The sequence below is a fragment of the Artibeus jamaicensis genome, unplaced genomic scaffold (assembly GCF_021234435.1).
Source record: "Artibeus jamaicensis isolate MK-2021 breed Jamaican fruit bat unplaced genomic scaffold, CSHL_Jam_final scaffold_916, whole genome shotgun sequence".
In the NCBI taxonomy this organism is placed as follows: Eukaryota; Metazoa; Chordata; class Mammalia; order Chiroptera; family Phyllostomidae; genus Artibeus; species Artibeus jamaicensis.
In genome coordinates, this window is record NW_026522059.1 from 19,416,462 (window position 1) to 19,436,949 (window position 20,488).

Consider the following 20,488-nt stretch of genomic DNA (forward strand, 5'->3'; position numbering starts at 1 on the left):
AATTTATTTATCATAAACTGAAAATTTGTATTCTTTGACCAACCTCTCCCATTTTCCCTAACACTCAGTCCCTGGCAACTATTACTGTAATCTTCATTTTTATAACTTTGATATTTTCAGATTCCACATATGAGTTAGAATGTATAACATTTGTCTTTCTCTGTCTGATTTTATTTCACGTAGCAGAATGCCCTTGAGGTCCATCCATGTTGTTGCAAATAATAGGATTTCCTTCTTTTTTCATGCATGCTTAATAGTCTACCATATATATCACATTTTCTTTATCCATTCCTCTATTAGTGGAGGCTTAGTTTGTTTTCATGTCTTGGCTATTGTGAAAAGTATTCCTGCACTAAATATGGGAGTCTAGATAGATTTTGAGATAGTAATTTTATCTTCTTTGGTTATATACCTAGAAGTGGGATTACTGGACCTTATGGTAGTTTATCATTTTTTTTTTTATTTTTGAGGGACCTCTACATTATTTTCCATAGTATATGTACCAATCTTCCTATCAACAATACACCAGGGATTTTTTTTCTCCTCATCCTCACAAACATTTTTTTATTTCTTCTATTTTTAATAATAGCCATCCCAAAAGGTTCAAAATGATATTTCATTGATTTTGAACCTTTTTTTATGTACCTGTTTGCCAATTGACTGTCCTCTTCTTCTTCTTCAAAAAATGAGCCTTCAAATCCTCTTTATATTTTGGATGTTAACTCTTCATTATATATATGGTTTATAAATATTGTTTCCTATTCTATAGGTTACCTTTTCATTTTGTTGATGGCTTCCTGGGCTGTGGAGAAGCTTTTATGCATGATGCATTTCCACTTACTTATTTTTGCTTTGCTGTTTTTTAATCAGGTTGTTTTGAATATTTCTGAATGTCTTATATATGTCTAAGTTTTATGTGTTTAGAACTTTACCATAGTATCATATTTAATATAATGTAATTTTGTTAAAAGCTATGATATATTTTAACTGGCAATGTAGAAAATTGTACCCTGCCCACATGACTTACCCAGGTTATTATAGTTGGAAAGATAGTTACAGGAGTAGATTCAATCCAACCCTTCCAGTTAACTCCACCGTCACGTCTAGTAGGTAATCATGTGCTACATGAATATATCTTGTGAATTTTTAATAGATAATCTCTAATCTCTTTTAATAGATAATCTTTATCCTAGAGCTATAAAGTTATTTAATTTCAAATTACTAACATTTATTGAAATGCAAATATATTTTACTCTTATTTTAATATTAACTTTGTAATTTGAACTGAAATCAATTTGTGAATTAAAGTAATATTTTGTAGCATGTACATATTACTTAAACGTTAAAATGTGTTAGCCAAGTAACTTTACTTCTAGAAAAAACTTTGGAAATGAGCTATATGATTAAGAATTTCTGCCCAGCGTGGATGGAACTGGAAAGCATTATGCTGAGTGAAATAAGCCAGATGGTGAAAGACAAATACCATATGATCTCACCTTTAACAGGAACCTAAACAACATATAAACAAATGAGTAAAATATAACCAAACACACTGAAAAAGAGTACAGGCTGACAGTGTCCAAAAGGGAGAGGGAAGAGAATTTCAGGGGAATTTCAGGGGAAAAAGGGAAGGGTTTACAGGAACACGTATAAAAGACACATGGACAAAAATTAGGAGTGGTGGAATGGGAGGGAGTGGGGAGGGCTGAGTGGGCGGGCTGGGATGGGAGTAAAAGACAAAAAACTGTACTTGAACAACAATGATAATAAGACAAATAAAAAAAATTTATGTTCATGGATGTACAGTATAATGTTATTCACATTGACAAAAGGGGGGGAACATCTGTATAGCAAATATTAGGAGACTAAACACATTATTCAAAAGATTAGTATTATGTATCCTTTATGAATTTCTACTGAATCGCATGCCCAGGAAAATATTTATGGTATATGTTACTAAATTAAATCATAGGTTGGAATATATAAATTATGATTCCAAACTTGTCAAGAAGAGACAAAGGAGAAGGAGGAATAGAGAGAAAGCTGTGAAGAGTTGAGAAAACCTTTAAAATGTATCCTAAGTGTTTTGATCTTTTTGTTTTGTTGTATTCCTTTTTTTGTTGTTATTGTAAGCTTAATTATTACCTTAATTTCAGTTTTGGGTTCCCCATTATAGTTTATGGAAACACAATTGTTTTTTAAACAACAATTTGAGCAACATCAGGTTTTTAAGAAAATATTTTCATCTTGATTAGTAATACAAAATTTATATTCTTTCCAAAGACCAACTTAAGGAAAATCACTTTGATACATTCTCTAACTATTCATCCTTATGTATACATTCCTTCATTAAATGTTCAAGGATATCAACATTGCTATTACCATGTAATGATTGACTCTATAATATTATCTATACTCTACATTCACCTTGTAATCTGCCTAAAGCTGCCAATTCTTAGCGCTGAAAAACAAGAATAAGTGAATGCTTCCATAATGAGGTAGTAAGATCCTAATGAGTGAAGAAATGAGGTATTATTCCAGAGTTTTCTCATTGATTACTTGTTTTCTTTCCTCTTCATTCTGGTTGATTAACCGCTACAGCCTTCTCCCATAATCACATATTAATATCCCCTGTACCCTTTTCCTTATCATTTTCTATATGATTATATACACCCACAAAAAGAAGAAAACCTGAAATCTGACTTAATGAACACATTTTATTTACAAATAGAGCACTAAGTAATCCCTAGAAACAGGGCAGTGACTCACAGCTTGATTTTTCATTTTTCTATTTTCTATGACTTTCTAATTATTGTTATTTACACTCTGTTATCACATTCACAAAACATTCCCAAATTGAAAGAAGAGAAAAGAGAAGTGTTATGTTAGTTACTGTACATTGCCATAGTGATTTAGGGGTTCAACATGAAGATTTCATATCTGTAAAAGAAAGCATATTACATGCATGTGCATATATTTTTTCTTTGGTTACTTAAAAATAAGAAAGAAATACTACTTTCAAATTTATTACTTACTTTCTGATTTTAATTTGCTTATAATACATTTAATTTCAGTATTTTACTTTATATTCATATACTCAGACTAGAATTTCTTTTCAAAACTCAGCATCAATGTGAAAATAAATTTAAAATATATGGCAATGACTATGTGGCTCTTTAATGGCTATTTTTATCATCCTTTTTCTCCTCATTCTCATTATACTTTCTCTATGTATTCAAGGAAATATCCAAACTTATGAGAGCAATTTGGAAGAATAAGTTTATGCAACTTTGACCTCTACTTTATAAATAAATATTTCTGTTATTGCAATAAAATTTCATTAGACACTGTAATAAAAAAGTATGATAAACTTTAATAAGTAGAGGAGAAAACATTCTCTTCTGCAAAACTCTGATAAGAATTTGTTTCTATAAGAGACTTTACCCCTTGGTAATTGGAAAATTCTAATCCTTACATATTAAAGACCAAATGTAGTAATATATTAGTCTCATTACATTTCTTGGAGAAAACTGAGAAATTTCACATTACATGTGTGTAATGACAATAAAATGTCATATCAATATTTTATAAATATATTTGTCTTTGAACTATTGAAATTTAAATAATTTTAATTAGTGTATGTTATTTACTTCAAGATTATCAACACAATGACACATGTTTTAAATATTATAATCTATCTGATGACATAAAAATGTATATAACACAATCATGCTTATTAGCATTAACCATTAAAAAATGCGAATTAAACACTCTATGAGATATTATTGTATAACCACTAACCCAAGAGAAAAGACAGAATTGGCTGCTCATGAAGAATGTTGGCTAAAATGTGTGACAATTGGAACTCCCAGACCATACTGGTGGAAATTTGAAATAGAAATACCACTTTAGGAAATTGGTGATATCCCTAAAGATGAGTATATTCATTTACAACATGACTCAGCCATTTTACTCAGGTATATACCCAAGAGCAATGAAACTATATGAACATACTAAGACTTGTTCACACATGCTCTTGTTAGTGTTATTGCCAAGAGCTCAAAGTAGGAGAAATTTACATACCAATTAATAGATAAATGGATGAAAAAAATTCTATATATTCTAAAATAGAATACTGCTCAATATAAATAAACACAAATTCATTATTGAATCTCAGAAATAATTTTGCTGAGTAAAAACAGACAAATCAGAATGCATACTGCACCTTCGGTGACTAAAAGTCTATATATAGGTAGGCGATTACAGAACTGAGGGGATAGCATGGAGGACAGTGGAGGAGCAATGAAAGGGAGTGGTTTAAAAATGGATAGAGGGACACTTTTAAAGGTGTTGTCAGTACTAATTTTGGTGATATTTTTTATAGTGTATACATATGACAAATGCATCAAGTTGTACAATTTAAATATGCACCAATTATCGCATCAGTTACACAGCAAGGAGCTGAAAAACAGCAGCAGGCAGGTGGTGCCCATGTATTTCATGGGGATGTTCTATGGTAATGATGGCAGATTCTGTTAAGTCATTTAAGAATGAACAAAACACTTTATAATGACCAAGTTAAAGTAAAAAATGGGATTTAATTTTGCTGTTTTGAAACATTTAAATCTGAAGAAAATGAAAATGAAAAATACAAAGAACAAATTAAGAAATTGAGTTCAAGTTAACCAGCCATACTTAATGAATCACTTGATTGATTCATCCATTCATTTATTCCTTCAGTAAAACCACAATGTATATCTACTATATGTTCCAACACTTGGTTCTAGGATATAAGACAAAATAAAATAAAATACATACTTGGCATCAAAGAACTTATGTTTTAAAATTCTTTCTATATCAGAAATCAGATTAATAGTCACCTCAACTTCCTTCTGGTTTTCATTTATTGATTTGTTTTATACTAAAATATTTAATAGGTTAGAAAACTATCTGATTTAAATTTTTTCTAAACAAATAATTTTATACCAATTTTTACATCATCTAACCCTTTCCCATTGATTTGTAATGCTTTCATCAAATTATATTCACACATTATATGTAGCAGATCTTCTTGCTATATATTCTGTTCTATTTCCTTGTCCTCTCTGTTGCTTCATCTGCCTGTAATACGCCATTTTAATATAATGTAATATCTGTAACATATATAATTATATAAATAAAATTGAAATGTAGGAGGTACGTCAACCTGAGGCATTCTAAAGATGACAAAATTAAACTATATTAATATGATAACATATGAATACTGATAGTCCTTTTATAGGTTCAGTTTCCATAGGATTTGAAAACTCTCAGCTCTAGCAAAATTAAAAACAACAACAAACTTTAGTTTGATTCTTTACCATGCTTCTTTTAATTTTTATTTTAGTGATTTAAATTCAAGTTGTTTCCAACTCAACTGGCTATATTGCCATTTACAGCTAATACTTGGTCTATAATAGTACATTGATTTTATCAGTTGATTTTTTATAAAGACTTTGTTTGGCAAGATAGAAACCTGCTTTCAGTATTTATTCTGCAATCTTTTGTTTTGAATCATGATTTTTTTTCTATAACAGTCTATGCATTTTTGTTTGCTGCAGACATCAGTGTTTTCATCTAGATTTTCATTTTAGCTGTGGCTGAGAGCTAGATTACATATGCTTTCTTTGACTCTTCAAACTGGGACAGAGAGCTGAACCTTGAATGAATACCCTGATATCAAGTGATGCTTTAAGAAGTCACATCACTAAAAATCAGGAAGAATCAATAATTCAGTAGACTAGAAATTTAATTTTTCACAACAGGTAGTCTATATTTAAACTCTAGAAAGATAAACAATCCAATTAAAAAAAGGGCAAAGGATGTGAACAGACACTTCTCCAGGAAGGACATACAGAGGGCCCAGAGACACACAAAAGGATGCTTAGCATCACGAGCTATCAGAGAAATGCAAATTAAAACCACAATGACACACTACTTCCCACCAGTCAGAATGGCCACCATAAACAAATTAACAAACAATAAGAGCTGGAGAAGTTGTGGAGAAAATGGAACCCTAGTACATTGTTGGTGGGAATGCAGACTGGTGCAGCCACTGTATAAAACAGTATGTAACTTCCTCAGAAAACTAAAAGTGAAATTGCCTTTTGGGTTGGAAATTCCACTGTTGGGATTATACCCTGAGAGTCCTGAAACATTAACTCGAAAGAAAGTATGCACCTCAATTTTCATAGCACAATTTACAATAGCCAAGTGCTAGAAGCAACTTAAGTGCCCATCAGTAAATGAATGGATCAAAAAACTATGGTACATTTACACAATAGAATACTACACAGCAGAAAGAAAGAAGGAATTACTACCTTTCAGGACAGCATGAATGGAAATGATGAGTATTATGCTAAGTGAAATAAGACAGGTGGTGAAAAACAAATACCATATGATCTCACCTATAAGTGGAACCTAATAACAAGATAAACAAGAAAGCAAAATATAACCAGAAATATTGAAATAAAGAACAAACTACTAGCAACCAAAAGGGAGGGGGACAACAAAAAGGGGGGAAAGAAGAGGAAGGATCCTCACTGAACATGTATAAAGGACCCATGGACAAAGCCAAAGGGGAGAAGGAGCAAGGGTGGGAAGTGTGGGGGGTGGGGGCAGGGAAAAGTGGTGAAGAGAAAATGGAAACGAATAATAATAAAAATATATTTAAAAAACCCCACAGATTTCCACAATGTAAGATACTGATGTAAACAGTGTGTATTGGACTTCTGGCCAAGATGGAGGTATAGGTAGACCCACTGTGCCTCCTAGCACAACCAAAATAAGGACAACAATTTAGAAACAAAAAGGAACCAGTACCAACAGAAAATTGAACTGTGTGGAAGTCTGACAACCAGGGAGTTAAAGTAGACACATTTATCCATACCCGTAGGAGGGGTGCAAGTTGGGTGGCCGGGCATAGAGGGATCATGGGAAAAAAAGCAGTGGCTGGTGAACCCGGGTCATGCAGGCAGCACCTGGTGGACCCAGCAAGGCAGCAGACTGTGGAGAGCTGTGGTGCACAAGGCGGCTGGTGGACCAGGCAGTCACACAGTCCCATGCAAATAAACCAGGTGAAACTGGGGAGCGAGACAGATTGCACAACCCAGGATCCCAGGGCCGGAAAATAAAGCCTCAAGACACCAATTAAACACACCTGTGGGGGTGAGGCGCCTGGAGAGACTCCCAGCCTCACAGGAGAGTTTGTTGGAGCAGCCCACAGGGTCCTAAAATGTACACAAGCCCACCCACATGAGAACCAGCACCAGAAGGGCACAGTTTGCCTGGGGAAAGCAGCAGAAGTGACTGAAATCCAACAGAGAGTGGAGCAAGTGCCATTGTTCCCTCTCTAACCCTTCCCTTACATACAGCATCACAACCCAGCGATGTGGGTTGTCCCACCCTGGTGAACACCTAAGGCTTCACCCCTCACTACATAACAAGTGTGCTGAAACAAAGAAAATGGCCCAAATGAAAGAACAGATCAAAGCTCCAGAACAAATACAACTAAGTGATGAAGAGATAGCCAACCTATCAGATGCATAGTTCAAAACACTGGTAATCAGGATACTCATAGAAGTAGTTGAATTTGGTCACAAATTAGATGAGAAAATGAAGGCTATGCCAAGTGAAATAAAGGAATATGAACAGGGAACCAATACTGATGGGAAGAAAACTGGGACTCAAATCAATGGAGTGGACCAGAAGGAAGAAAGAAACATCCAATCAGAAAGAAATAAAGAAACAAGATTTCAAAAAAAAAAAAATGAGGAGAGACTTAGGAACCTCCAGGAATCTTTAAACATTCCAACATCCACCCAAATTACAGAGATACCAGAAGGAGCATAGGAAGAGCAACAAGTAGAAAACTTATTTGAACAAATAATAAAGGAGAACTTCCCCATTATGTCAAAGGAAATAGACTTCCAGGAAGTTCAGGAAGCTCAGAGTCCCAAAGAAGTTGGACCCAAGGAAGACACACCAAGGCACATCATAATTACATTACCCAAGATGAAACATAGGGAGAGGATCTTAAAAGCAGAAAGAGAAAAGGAGACAGTTACATACAAAGGAGTTCCCATAAGACTGTCAGCTGATTTCTCAAAAGAGACCTTGCAGGAAAGAAGGGGCTGGACAGAAGTATTCCAAGTCATGAAAGGCAAGGATCTACATCCAAGATTGCTCTATCCAGCAAAGCATTCATTTAGAATGGAAGGGCAGATAAAGTGCTTCTCAGATAAAGTCAAGTTAAAGGACTTCATCATCACCAAGCCCTTATTACATGAAATGTTTAAGGGACTTATCTAAGAAAAAGGGGATCAAAAATATAAACAGTAAAATGACAACAAACTCACAACTATTAACAAACACACCTAAAAAAACAAAAACAAACTAAGCAAACAACTAGAGTAGGAACAGAACCACAGAAAGGGAGATCACATGGAGGGTTATCAACAGGGGAGTGGGAGGAGGAGAAGGAGGGAGAAGGTACAGAAAATAAGTAGCATAGATGGTAGGTAGAAAATAGACAGGGGGAGGGCAACAATAGTATGGGAAATGTAGAAGCTAAAGAACTTATAATTATGACACATGGACATGAACTAAAGGGGGGAATGTGGATGGAGAGGCAGGGTTGAGGGGAGTAAAAAGGGGAAATAGGACAACTGTAATAATATAAACAATAAAATATATTTTAAAATAATAATAATAAATTTAAAAAATAAACATTGTGTATTGATAAACTTTACCATCATAATGGCTTTGAATTGCTTATCTTCAGAGAATTGTATTCTAATTGTTTTCTGATTGCCATTCAGGTAAGTATCCCATAAATTGAGATATCTGTTTAAGTTTTATTATTATTAGTTTCTGCATTAATCCTGAAATCTTGAATTTATAGGGCTTTATTGTGGGTTTACTTTAAGGAATTCAAGTATAGAGACTGCCACTAATGGCTTGTGCACATACAATTATATGTTAGGAATAATCAATGTATTTGAGAAATTTCCATTGAGTAATATGGTCACATTAAGCCCTGCCAAATTCTGAGGAATTTCAGATAAATTCTGAGAAATTTTTTCTATAATAATATGCATATTATAATAAAATGTCATCATTTAGGAACAACATAATTGTTTCCATTTTAAATAGCATAAATACTCATGCTATATTTAAAAAATAATAATTTTCCTGACAAAAAATTTTTTTTCTAAATACATCTGTATACTCAATTTAAGCTATCATTTCATGTATAAATACTTTTGTATTTATTAAGGAAATTAGAAGAGTTGATATTTTTTTTTCTTATTAGTATAAAATAATATCATAAAATATTAACTACTATTCATTTGGTTAAAGTGAAATTGCAGTGCCAAAGTTAATGGAAACCTCTTCCAGCTTATTTATCTAGAGTTTTAAGGGTAGGAAATCAGAACTAACTGACCTATATCTCATCTAAATAAACATTAACATATTGAGTATTTTACAGAACATGATTTCCTTTTTTTAATAAAGAATATTTATGGGCTTGAAATATGAAAATTCTGTTTAAAATTTCAGAACCCCTAAAAAATAGATTCAATTCAAATGTTCATTTGTTCAGAAATATAACTAAAACATTCATCCAAAAACTATTTTTATGTGAGTTCCTAATCAAATGTAAAGTTTATTATATGAAATATTTTTGCTATTAAATCATAATTTCAATATAATATTTCCTAACTCCAAGAGATATAAATGACAGTGATTTTCTTTTCCTCCACAGTGATGGTAAGAGCACATTCAACTGTCCTGGCATTCTTGACAAACTTAGAAAATGTGGCTGACGTGCCCCAAGGAAATCTCATTAAAAGTCTATTGGCAAAAGGATAGACAATATACTAAACATTCCTTCTGGTAATTGCTCTTATTTTAGATTATCTGGTAGCTTATATTTAAATATAGATCTCTACTATGACTTTAATGTTTGCAATTGCGTTTTACCGAAGGAATAGTGATACCATTTGACAACAGAGCTCAGTGACAGACATTAATCGACAGCATTTTCCCTGGTCCAATGTAAAGCTATTATTATATTTTTTGTTATATTTGCATTCAAGGTAACACATTGATTGCATTTGTTCATTTACTCATTATCTCCTAATAACATAAAGGGACACTATTAATAAAAAAATTAATGAATCATTCATTAAAAATATTGTAGTAGTATTTATTGTGCTACATTAAAATAAGCAGTGCCTTTTCTTCCAAAAATACATGACACAATGTAGAAACATATTTGTATCACTATAATAAATATAATAAAAACAGACCTTTTCACATTTAAGTAATAATTTATCTAATTCTAAATATTAGCCAGGCAGTACTGAGAGGATGTTCATTCTCTCATTATAAAAAGTTAAATTTATAAAAAATACTCTGTAATTCAGTCTTTATAATTATCTTCACTTAAAATAAATAAACTAAGATTTTAATTGACTAATCCTTGACTAAGGCAGAATATAGGTACAATTAACCCTTGTTCTCTTCCAGTTTTCTCTAGTTGTCTGATTTTTACATTTATAAAATATTGGCTTTATCATTAGTTTGGTATCAATGATTGAAGGTATGCCAGCCATCAGATAAAATGTCCATAAATCGGAAAAGATGCCCACATTCTTCAATAGAGTGAAGCAATTTTACCCAGAGTGTTCCCAGATGCTATTGTTTCATATCCAATTAGCAGATTAGATTGCAATCACATTCACAAACCATTCACCAGTATTGGGTTGTGAGCAACATAACTTTCTTGGAATAATCAGAATCTACCAATGAAATTGGAAATAGGGGCAGCCTACCATGAGTGACCTGGATGACACTGGAATTCTGTTAGGAAGAAGAAACCAGGGAATTTACATTTTAAGTAAAGCACTAACAGTGTCTGCTACATATGTCTCCAGGGTAAGAAAAAGGTGAGAAACATGGAAATGTATGTCCTGAAAGTTGTGCAAACATCTGTGTGCTGTATGCATGCATGTGTTGAAAATGAATATGTTGGCACAATATAGAATATAATAGAAATCCAAATAAGATATAAGATGCTACATAGTATAAACAATAAAAATAAAGTTTAAAATGGGACATAAATTATATACACATATTTCAAATTATTTTGTGCTTAATTTTATCTGATGAGAAAGGAGAGGATGGTTTTATGATGTTTTAATTTCTCTGTGAACACAAAACTTGATAATTCAAGGTAAGTTTTATTATTAAACTACTGAGGGTAGCCAAAAATATAGGCATTTTACTATTGTTTATATTGCTTATTTAGGCTGTGAAATAATTTTGTACCATTTGTTTAACTTTAGTAATCTTAGCTGGGAAAAGAAGAGTAAGTCAAAAGAAAGAAATAGAAGTCAACTCCTAATACAGTGCAATTAGTAACAAAGCAGAATACATATACATTGGTTGCTGAGATAAACTTACGTGATAAAAATTCACAGTGGAGGGAACTTCTGCCAAGATGGAGGCGTAGGTGGAAGCACTGCGCCTTCTCACACAACCAAGTTTAAAAACAATAAAATTTTAGCAACGAAAACGCTGCCAAACCACAGATAATTGAACTACACGGAAGTCTGACAACAACGAACCCTTCATCCAAACGGTAAGAGGGGCAGAGCCAGCAGCAGAGCAGGGTCAGGCAGGAAAGACCGACCTAACCTACCTGGGTACGCGACCCAGGTGTGCCAGCAGCCGTGGACGGATCCCAGGTGTGGAGAAGCACGTGGACCCACTAAGGGCAGAGTGCAGATAAACCGATGAAGGAGCTCGCAGTGGTGAGACAGACTTCAGCATAATTTTGTCTGTATTGACCAATCGCAGGATGTAATTCGTGCTTTGACCAAGTTTAAAAACCCTTTGAAATATCTAGTGACTTGAGGTAAAGGTATTCGATCCCAGTTGTGTCTTCAAAGTTCACTTATACACAGAAAACAAGCTAAAGACCTATTGCTTTTTAAGACCCAGGGTAAAGGTGTCACAAGATATATTTTCACAAGGGCAACTAAACCAATTGAAGTTTATAACATAATAAAATAACAGAAATAACTGTTTCAGGGCAACAAATGGCAGTGATCTCACTGTGTTACCACAGAGGTTTAAAATGTTAGAGGAATTTGGTGCATAGGCCATAATTGTTCATGACAAAATACTCAGTGGACACATGAAAAAACAAAAAATGGTGCTCTGAGGACCAACAACAATTCAGAAGACCCTGGAGGTAGTACACCCTTGGTAGTCATTTGCTTTAAATTATGTTTCTTTTGCCACTCAGAAAACAAATTAGTCATTTGAAAAGCTAATCACAAATATATTTGTCAGAAATAAAAGATCTCTAGTAAACATACTTTACGAAGACTGCAGTTTTTTAATTATTTGTTTTAAATGTTTAATATAAATAGAAGATTCTGTTCAATATTTTTTATAAAATAAATTTAAAACCAATAGTAATTAAAAAATGAGTCAATTTCAAAAGCAGATTATTCTGATTTCTATGTTTTATCCAAAAATGTTTAGTAGTTCTGAAGAATATTCAAATTAATCTTTATAAAGCAAACTTTCATTACATGGATGTATTAGTGTAGGTAACTAGTTAAGAAAGAGAGCAAATAAAATCAGACAATAAGGCTAATAAACTAGGGAGGTGAATCAAATATTAATCCTGATTTACTAGGAAACTAACATTCACAGGCTCCACCAGGGACCGTGCATCTTTTCCCAATGGACTTAATGCCCAAGCATCCTTTAACTGGCAGGAAAAATCTCCCTGGGAAACATCTATCCAGATATCAGGATTATCAGAGCAAGGAGTGGGAGAAATTCCTTTGCTAGGAGCTAGCACAGTGGAAACCAGATGACACTGCTGGACTTTGAGGAACAGTAAAAGCCAATACAGTGATATAAAGGGATGGAGTCTAGCATGGGAAAATCTGGGAAAGAGATAGGATTGGATTGGTTGAGGACATGGAACCCCAGAAGATCTAGAAAAGGGATTGGCTAGCAATAGGCCCCAGCAAAAGCTGAGGAAAAACAAGAAAGTTGTTTTCATAGTTTGAAAGAAACCCTGCTTCTTCTGGAAACCAAGAAAATATATGTAGGATTATCAGGAATCTCAGAGTCACTGCTGCTAGGGTCAGCCTGCCCTCTACATCCCCAAGCACATATTATTTCCCTTCATCCCAATAAATCTTGTCACTACGCTTAAACTTCTCCCACGTGTGTCCTTTGAAATTACTTTCTTAGAACACTGCCAAGAACTCTTTCGCCAGTAAAAGTTGTATTTGAACCTTAATATCTGATGGACACTATATACATATATCAGGTAATGGGTATATTCTTGGACATATAAAGTTGCATTTCAGAAATCTCAAATCATATTCAAATATCAAATCATATGAAAATCATATTCTAATGCTATTCTTTTCAGTTCATATGAGTCATTTTCTCTTGCATTTTTTGGTCTCAAGTTGCCTAGCTACTAAGTAAGTAATAATGACTCAAATCCTGAGTAGAACTTGTATTTCATAGAAAGCAATTCTGGAGCTTCAGTTGAGCTAGAACTGATTAGTATTGAATAAATCAGAAGGTATATCCATTCAAACCTTCAGTGTAGTTTTTTTAAAAAGTTCATGTATTTCAATAATTATTCATATAAACAGACTGAACAACTCAGATATTTAACAAATTTGTGGAAGCCTGTCTGATTAAAAACAAACAAGCAAAATCATAGAGATATGTATGGCTACATTTACCAAACTTTTTTTTTTACAGAAAATAAAGACTACAGCCACATTTTTAGAGAAAAGTTGACTTGAATTTAATCCCTTCCTAAATTTAATATTTACTCATTGTTTAGTTAGTTGCTATAAACTAAGAATTTTAAATTCCTTAGGAGGTTGACCACAAAGCATGGTTTGTTTTTATCTAATAGACACTATAAAAGCACAGTCAACACACAGATACCAATCATGCAGAGAGACCATGAATGCCCAGAAAATATTCCTATAACAGAATATGAAGGAAGGGAAACCAATAGTCTCAGTATATAGACAATTTATTTATAGACAACACGAGCCTAAGACACAATTTTACAATCAGTACTTTTCTTTTGTCTTCTCAGCAAGAAACACTGAAGTCTTTATCTTTTAAAGATAGCTGGGACCCAAGTCAGGATTTTTAACTCAAGAATAAATTCTAGCAATACTTTAATTCATTCTCTAGGTATTTTCCACACACAATCCATATGTTTTAATGTAATAATGTTTTCTATTATAATACAAATCAATACTGTATATAAGACAGAATACAATGATATAAGCAATGTCCTAAAACTACCTCTTTATTAAACTTCATTTTGTTAGACTACAACTAAGATAAATTATTAAGTTTCTAAATGTTGGTATCCATTTAGATGTTATTAAATTATTACCCAAAGTAAGGGATTGATAATATTTATACATTGGCATTTTTATTTAACTTTCTAAAGTCATATTTGTCATATCTAAAGTCATATTTTCTATAATACCATTATCACTGCATGTGTTTATTATCTAAATAAACATATCAGCTCATTAAAATTCCTTTATATTTTCATGTTTACTCTGTGCAAAATGTCTCTACTCATATAATATCATTAAGATATACTGCTAGACTTTATCATTGAGAAAGTAAAATCTATCATTAAACCATATAATGAGTATAACAATTAAAATAAGTTATGTAATCGAATCGAGCTAGAGGAATTAAAGTATATGACTGGAAAAATAAAAGCAAAAGAAAGTACAAAAAATGTGGGTTTTTTCACATGGTCACACATTTTGCAGTAGCAAGCCTGTCTCCTTCTTCAGCTCCACTGAACAGTGCTGACAGAAACTGGCAAAGCCTTGTAGTCAGGAATCACAGACCGTAGTAGATGGATTGGGGATTTTCAGGGCAAGGGAGATGCTTTCAGTGAAAGCACCTATTTATCAGCCTTTGACACCCCTGAGTCTGCAGGAAACACCAGGAAAGTAGGCAGATAGCAAATGACAATGAAACGAGGAATGGAAACTGAAGATTTATCTTCTGATCCTATGGCTAATTGTCAAAGAGGGACAAGTACCGTGATATTTTATTAAGTATTGGGTAATTTGTATATTATGTTCTTGTATATTATTCACTCTGATGTATTTAAGTGTATAAAATAATTTCTTATTGAATATCACATGTAACCTTATGTAATTTTTCTTTAATGTAGTGAATTTAATTTGTTAAAGTTATTTGATAACCTTATTGACTTTCATATGAGTCTTATAAAATATGAGTGTCTATTTTAAATGCCCATATAATTAAAAACATATGTATCAAATATACGTGAAAGAAAATAAACATTTGAATCTGTTTAACATTTATTCAAATAGTATAACTGACTGACAATATCTATTGATATAGATTGATTCTAACATATTTTAATATAAACCAAGAGATTTCCAAAATAATGTTAAAAATTGATGCTAAATGCATGATTCTTACTATGAAAATATTGCTTCATGCTGACCTATAATGTTAAATAGCATTTGGTTTTGAAGATGTCCCACAATTCATAGTTCATATTTTGTGCATACATTTAGACTTGCAGGACCTTCCGTTTTAAGCATATTTTGTTCCTAGATATCACATGTTGAAAGTGTAGTATTATCAATTTCAAAAAGTCAGATCTATGATTAAACCTTTATTGAGTATTTTAGTTTTACTGCCACTACCACAACCATCACTGCTATAGCTGCTACCACTAGTGACTACTGCTGTTAGAACTAATCTAACCTTCAGGGATGAAATGTGTCATGTAAGACTTCAGAGAGGCCATGGCTATTGTGGCTCGGTGGATTGAGTGCCAGCCTGCAAACCAAAGGGTCGCTGGAATTATTCTCAGTTAAGCTTCATGCCTGGGTTGCAGGCCAGGTCTCCAGTAGGGGGCGCACATGAGGCAACCACATATTAAGGTTTCCCTCCATCTCTTTCTCCCTCCTTTCCCCTCTCTGTAAAAATGAAAATGAATAATATGTTTAAAAAAAACTTCAAGGTAAATGTTAGGTTTTAGTTAAAATCTTCTTCCTTAACACCTAATAACAGGAGAAGCTTTACCATGAACAGATACAGTTGCCTACAGAGCATAGATAAGGTTAATCCTGGCAAATGAGTGGTGTCCGACTTTCTCTCCTATAATCCAGCTGTTGTCACAGTGCTCCTGGCCCTACCTTGAATTACAGCAAGAAATGATTGCAGCTGCACTCCACCTGCCTCGGGAGTTCAGACATATCCAGCTTCCCCACAGATGTAATCAGTCCTAGCTCTTTAAGGATCTTTGAGCTTGCAACAGTGCCTCCTAAAGAAGGGACTGACAGACCGCGTAATCTTCAATAAACCACAAAAGTCCTTCCTTCTTTTTCAGGCGAGCGCCCTAAACATGTGAACATAACAGTTACTGTTCTCACTTCACGTCTGCCTTAGTTGGATCGGCAAGCCCTTACTCCGGAATACATTTCACAAACAAAACCGAGAACATGTTCCTCATAAAAGACAATGTTGCCATAGGAGCCTGTGAAATCAATTTGCTCCTTTGTCCCCACTCCCTGCTAACCGATGCCTCTCCTCTAGAATAACAGCATGTCTAAACCGGCAGTAAGAGATGAAAGGGCTGAAATTGGCCTACACGACCATTACCGTGACTCGTCTGTGATTCAAGCAACAAAACAAAACCAAACCACTAGTATCCTTCAGACTGGATAGTTCCCCTATATTCTTCTGTCTTTAATGATGACACTTTTGAAAAATACAATCTATTCATTTTGTAGAAACATGTCTATTTGAGTTTGTCTGATCCTTCTGTTCCGATTGTGTTTTCTTAAATTCTGTATTTATTTATTTGGGATCCATTCATCATAGGTCAGATAATATTACTGTTTTTTTCTTATACTCTGTATTCTTTTTTTATTGTTTAAGTATAGTTGTCTTAATACTCTGGCATTTGTGGCCTTGCTGCCTGGGGAGAGACAGCCTCTCTCAGAGTTAGCCTACTCTTAGCAAAAGGCTTGCCTGATAGCATGCTTTTTATAGGCAAGCTAACCAATTCTGAACCCATAGCACCAACCATCTCCTTATCAAACTCACTCACCAAGCCATCATTTCACTTACCTTAAGCCACCCAGGGACGGGCTAGGCAACTGATGATTCTGATAGCCATAGTGTGCTCAGGAATTATTCAAAACAGCCAATCCTAAATTGTTTAATCTGCTTTACCTTGCCTTCCTTGTGGAAACACCATTAAAGGTTCTGGCTGGGGCAATCCTCTGGCTTCTCACCGATATATTTTTCTTGTGGCCCTGTAAGGTGGGATGTGTCCCTTCTCCCAGGCTGACAGCTGTCCAGAAGGGCTACCTAGGGTGGGTGAAGGTGATGAGATTGAGCAAAAAATAAAAAGGAAGAGACAAAACTCATGGACACAGACAATAATGTGGTGATTGTTTTGGGAACAAGGGCATAGGGAGAGGTGGAGGAGGTATAGGGGATAAATCATGATAGAAATATGACTGCGGAGGATGAATGCACAGTACAGTGTTTTGTGGAACTGTGAACCTGAAATTTGCCTAATTTTGTTAACTAGTATCACCCCAATAAATTTAATCAAAAGGAAAAATAGAACCATGTTGACAAAATTGGGAAGAAATCAACTATTTACACATATGTGAAGTGTTTTTTAAGATACACAAATCTATTATTATTCTGCCAATTACAAATGATACGAATGAATAGGATATATATATTCTCCCTCTAAGGTGCATTGCTATGGTTTAAAAGTTTATGTCCCTCCAAAATTCATAGGTTGAACTCCTAATGCCTCATGTGATTATATTAGGAGTTGTGTCCTTTGGGGGATAATTGGAATACAAGGGTGGGGATTTCATGGATGAGATTAGTGCTTTAAAAAAAAAGACTTCAGGAAGATCCTTAGCCTCTTCCTGCATATGTAACCCTCGCTAAAAAAAAGTCCTGATCAGAGGACTGATCTTGCTGGTCGGTGCCTCAATGATGGGTTTCACAGACTCTGGAAGTGTGAGGAATAAATTTTGGTTGTTTATAAGCTACACAGTCTGTGACATTTTGTTATAGCAGCCCAAATAGACTAAGATATACATAAAATCATAATGGACTTGAAAAATAGACTTCAGTAAATTGATATAATATAGGGATAAGTGGTTGGATAAATGATTAACATTAACATAAATAAAACTGGTAAAAGTCTAATAAAATCAGGGAAGACAGTGATATTGAAATCGATGACTAGCGTTTTATGGTAGGCAGCCTAAAAAATGGGTCATAAGAGTCCTCACTTTTTGGTATTTAGGTTCTTGTGTAATTTTTCCTCTCCAATGTAGGCTAGGCATATTCACATACTTCTAATAATGTGAATTTCTGAGATGTCACATCTGAGATTACATTATAGAGAGATTGCAGCTTCTCACTGGGGCCTCACTCTAATTCTCTTACTCGGTTACTCTACAGAAAGTCAGTTGACATGTGAGCTGAATTATAGATAGGCCCATCTCGCAAGTTGCTGATGTGTCCAGCCAAAACCAGTGGTAACCTGAGACCTGCCAAAAGCCCAATGAGTAAGTCTGGGAGCAGATTTTCCCCAAGTTAGATTTGGACATGACTTCAGCCAGGAGCAACATTTTGAAGTATCATGAGAGACCCTGAGCCAATGACACCCATGTTCTTGACCCTCAGAAAATGATAGATAATACATAGTTGTAGTAAACACCTAAGTCATAGGGTACTTTCTCCTTAGCACTAGTTAACTACAATTCTGCAAATACCCCCTCATTTTCACGCACAGGTAACTACTTGTTTTTGAGGGTCCCACGACCAGTATACAAAAGATGGTCTCAATGATATTTAAAGTCATAACTTTTTCTAATATTATGAATATTATCAAATAAGTATGCTTTTCTTTCTTTACTTACATATGCTAGGAGGGCGGTTAACAAAAAATAGTAACAATTTCTGAGCAATTATATAACTAATCATCACTTAAAAACTCAATCCTATGAGGTTCTGATTAAGGTGATCTAAGCTAGAATACAAGATTCTGGATTTTTTTTTTAATTTTTTTTAATTTTTAAAGATTTTATTTATTTATCTTTAGAGGGGAAGGGAAGAAGAGAGGGAGAGAAACATCAATGTATGGTTGCCTTTCATGCATCCCCTGCTGGGAACTGGCCTGCAGGGAACCTGCCTGCAACCCCAGTATGTGCCCTGACTGGGATCGAACCGCGATTGTCTGGTTCGCAGGCCCGCGCTCAATCCACTGAGCTACACCAGCCAGGGCAAGATTCTGGATATTTTTAAAGATTTCACAATAATTATGATATAGAGTCATATTTAAATACAATGTTAAATTAGTATTTTATATTATAAATATAATACATATAATTCATGTAAACATTACAATATAATCTTACTGGAACATAATAATTATAAAGTCTAGTCTAAATGAACACACCAATATGATGGTGCATTAATTTAGCTTTTAATATAAAACAAGGACCATAAAAATGTGTTTAGTTAATTTCAACATAACATCTAAGTCTGTAGCAAAGCATTGCAAGTCTACCAATCAATAAAGTAATATACACTGAACACCTGTGAGGTTCTCCATTTGATCCCATAAAATCCCTTTCTCACTCCAAAATCATTGTGTTAGGTGTTTTATATTAATGTGGGATTTGAGAAATACATTTCACTCCAATTTCTACAGATAAAAAATGGCAAAAGTATGATTTGTACTTGGGATGTCTACCCCCAAATGTACTATATCTTGTACTATATCTTGTATTACAAGGCAACTCAAATTTCAATTCTGTTGATTGTGTCTTTTTTTTTAAGATTTCACTTATTTATTTTAGAAAGAGGGGAAGGGAAGAAGAAAGAGAGTTAGAGAAACATCAATGTGTGGTTGCCTCTCATGTGGCCCCCACTGGGGACCTGGCCTGCAACCTAGGCATGTGTCTGACTGGGAATTGAACCAGCACTCAATCCACTGAGCTACACCAGCCAGGGCTGATTGTGTCTTGAGGCAACACTTACTTGCGTAAATTTATTATGGAACAAATTTATATTCACCCAGAGAGCTACTAGAATTCCTCTTCTCAGGAAATCAGGCTGTTTCTGAAGTTCATGTTATCTATCATTTAAAAATAAGTAAAAGAGGACAAGTAGAAAATGCAATGTTCAAATAAGAATTTAAACATTTCAAATAATTACAATCTGCTCATTTATCCACATATGTAAGAAATACACATATAAGAATAAAATGATATGGGACCAGTGAAATGTTCTCACTCAGATTTCCTGCCATGGAGAAGGACAT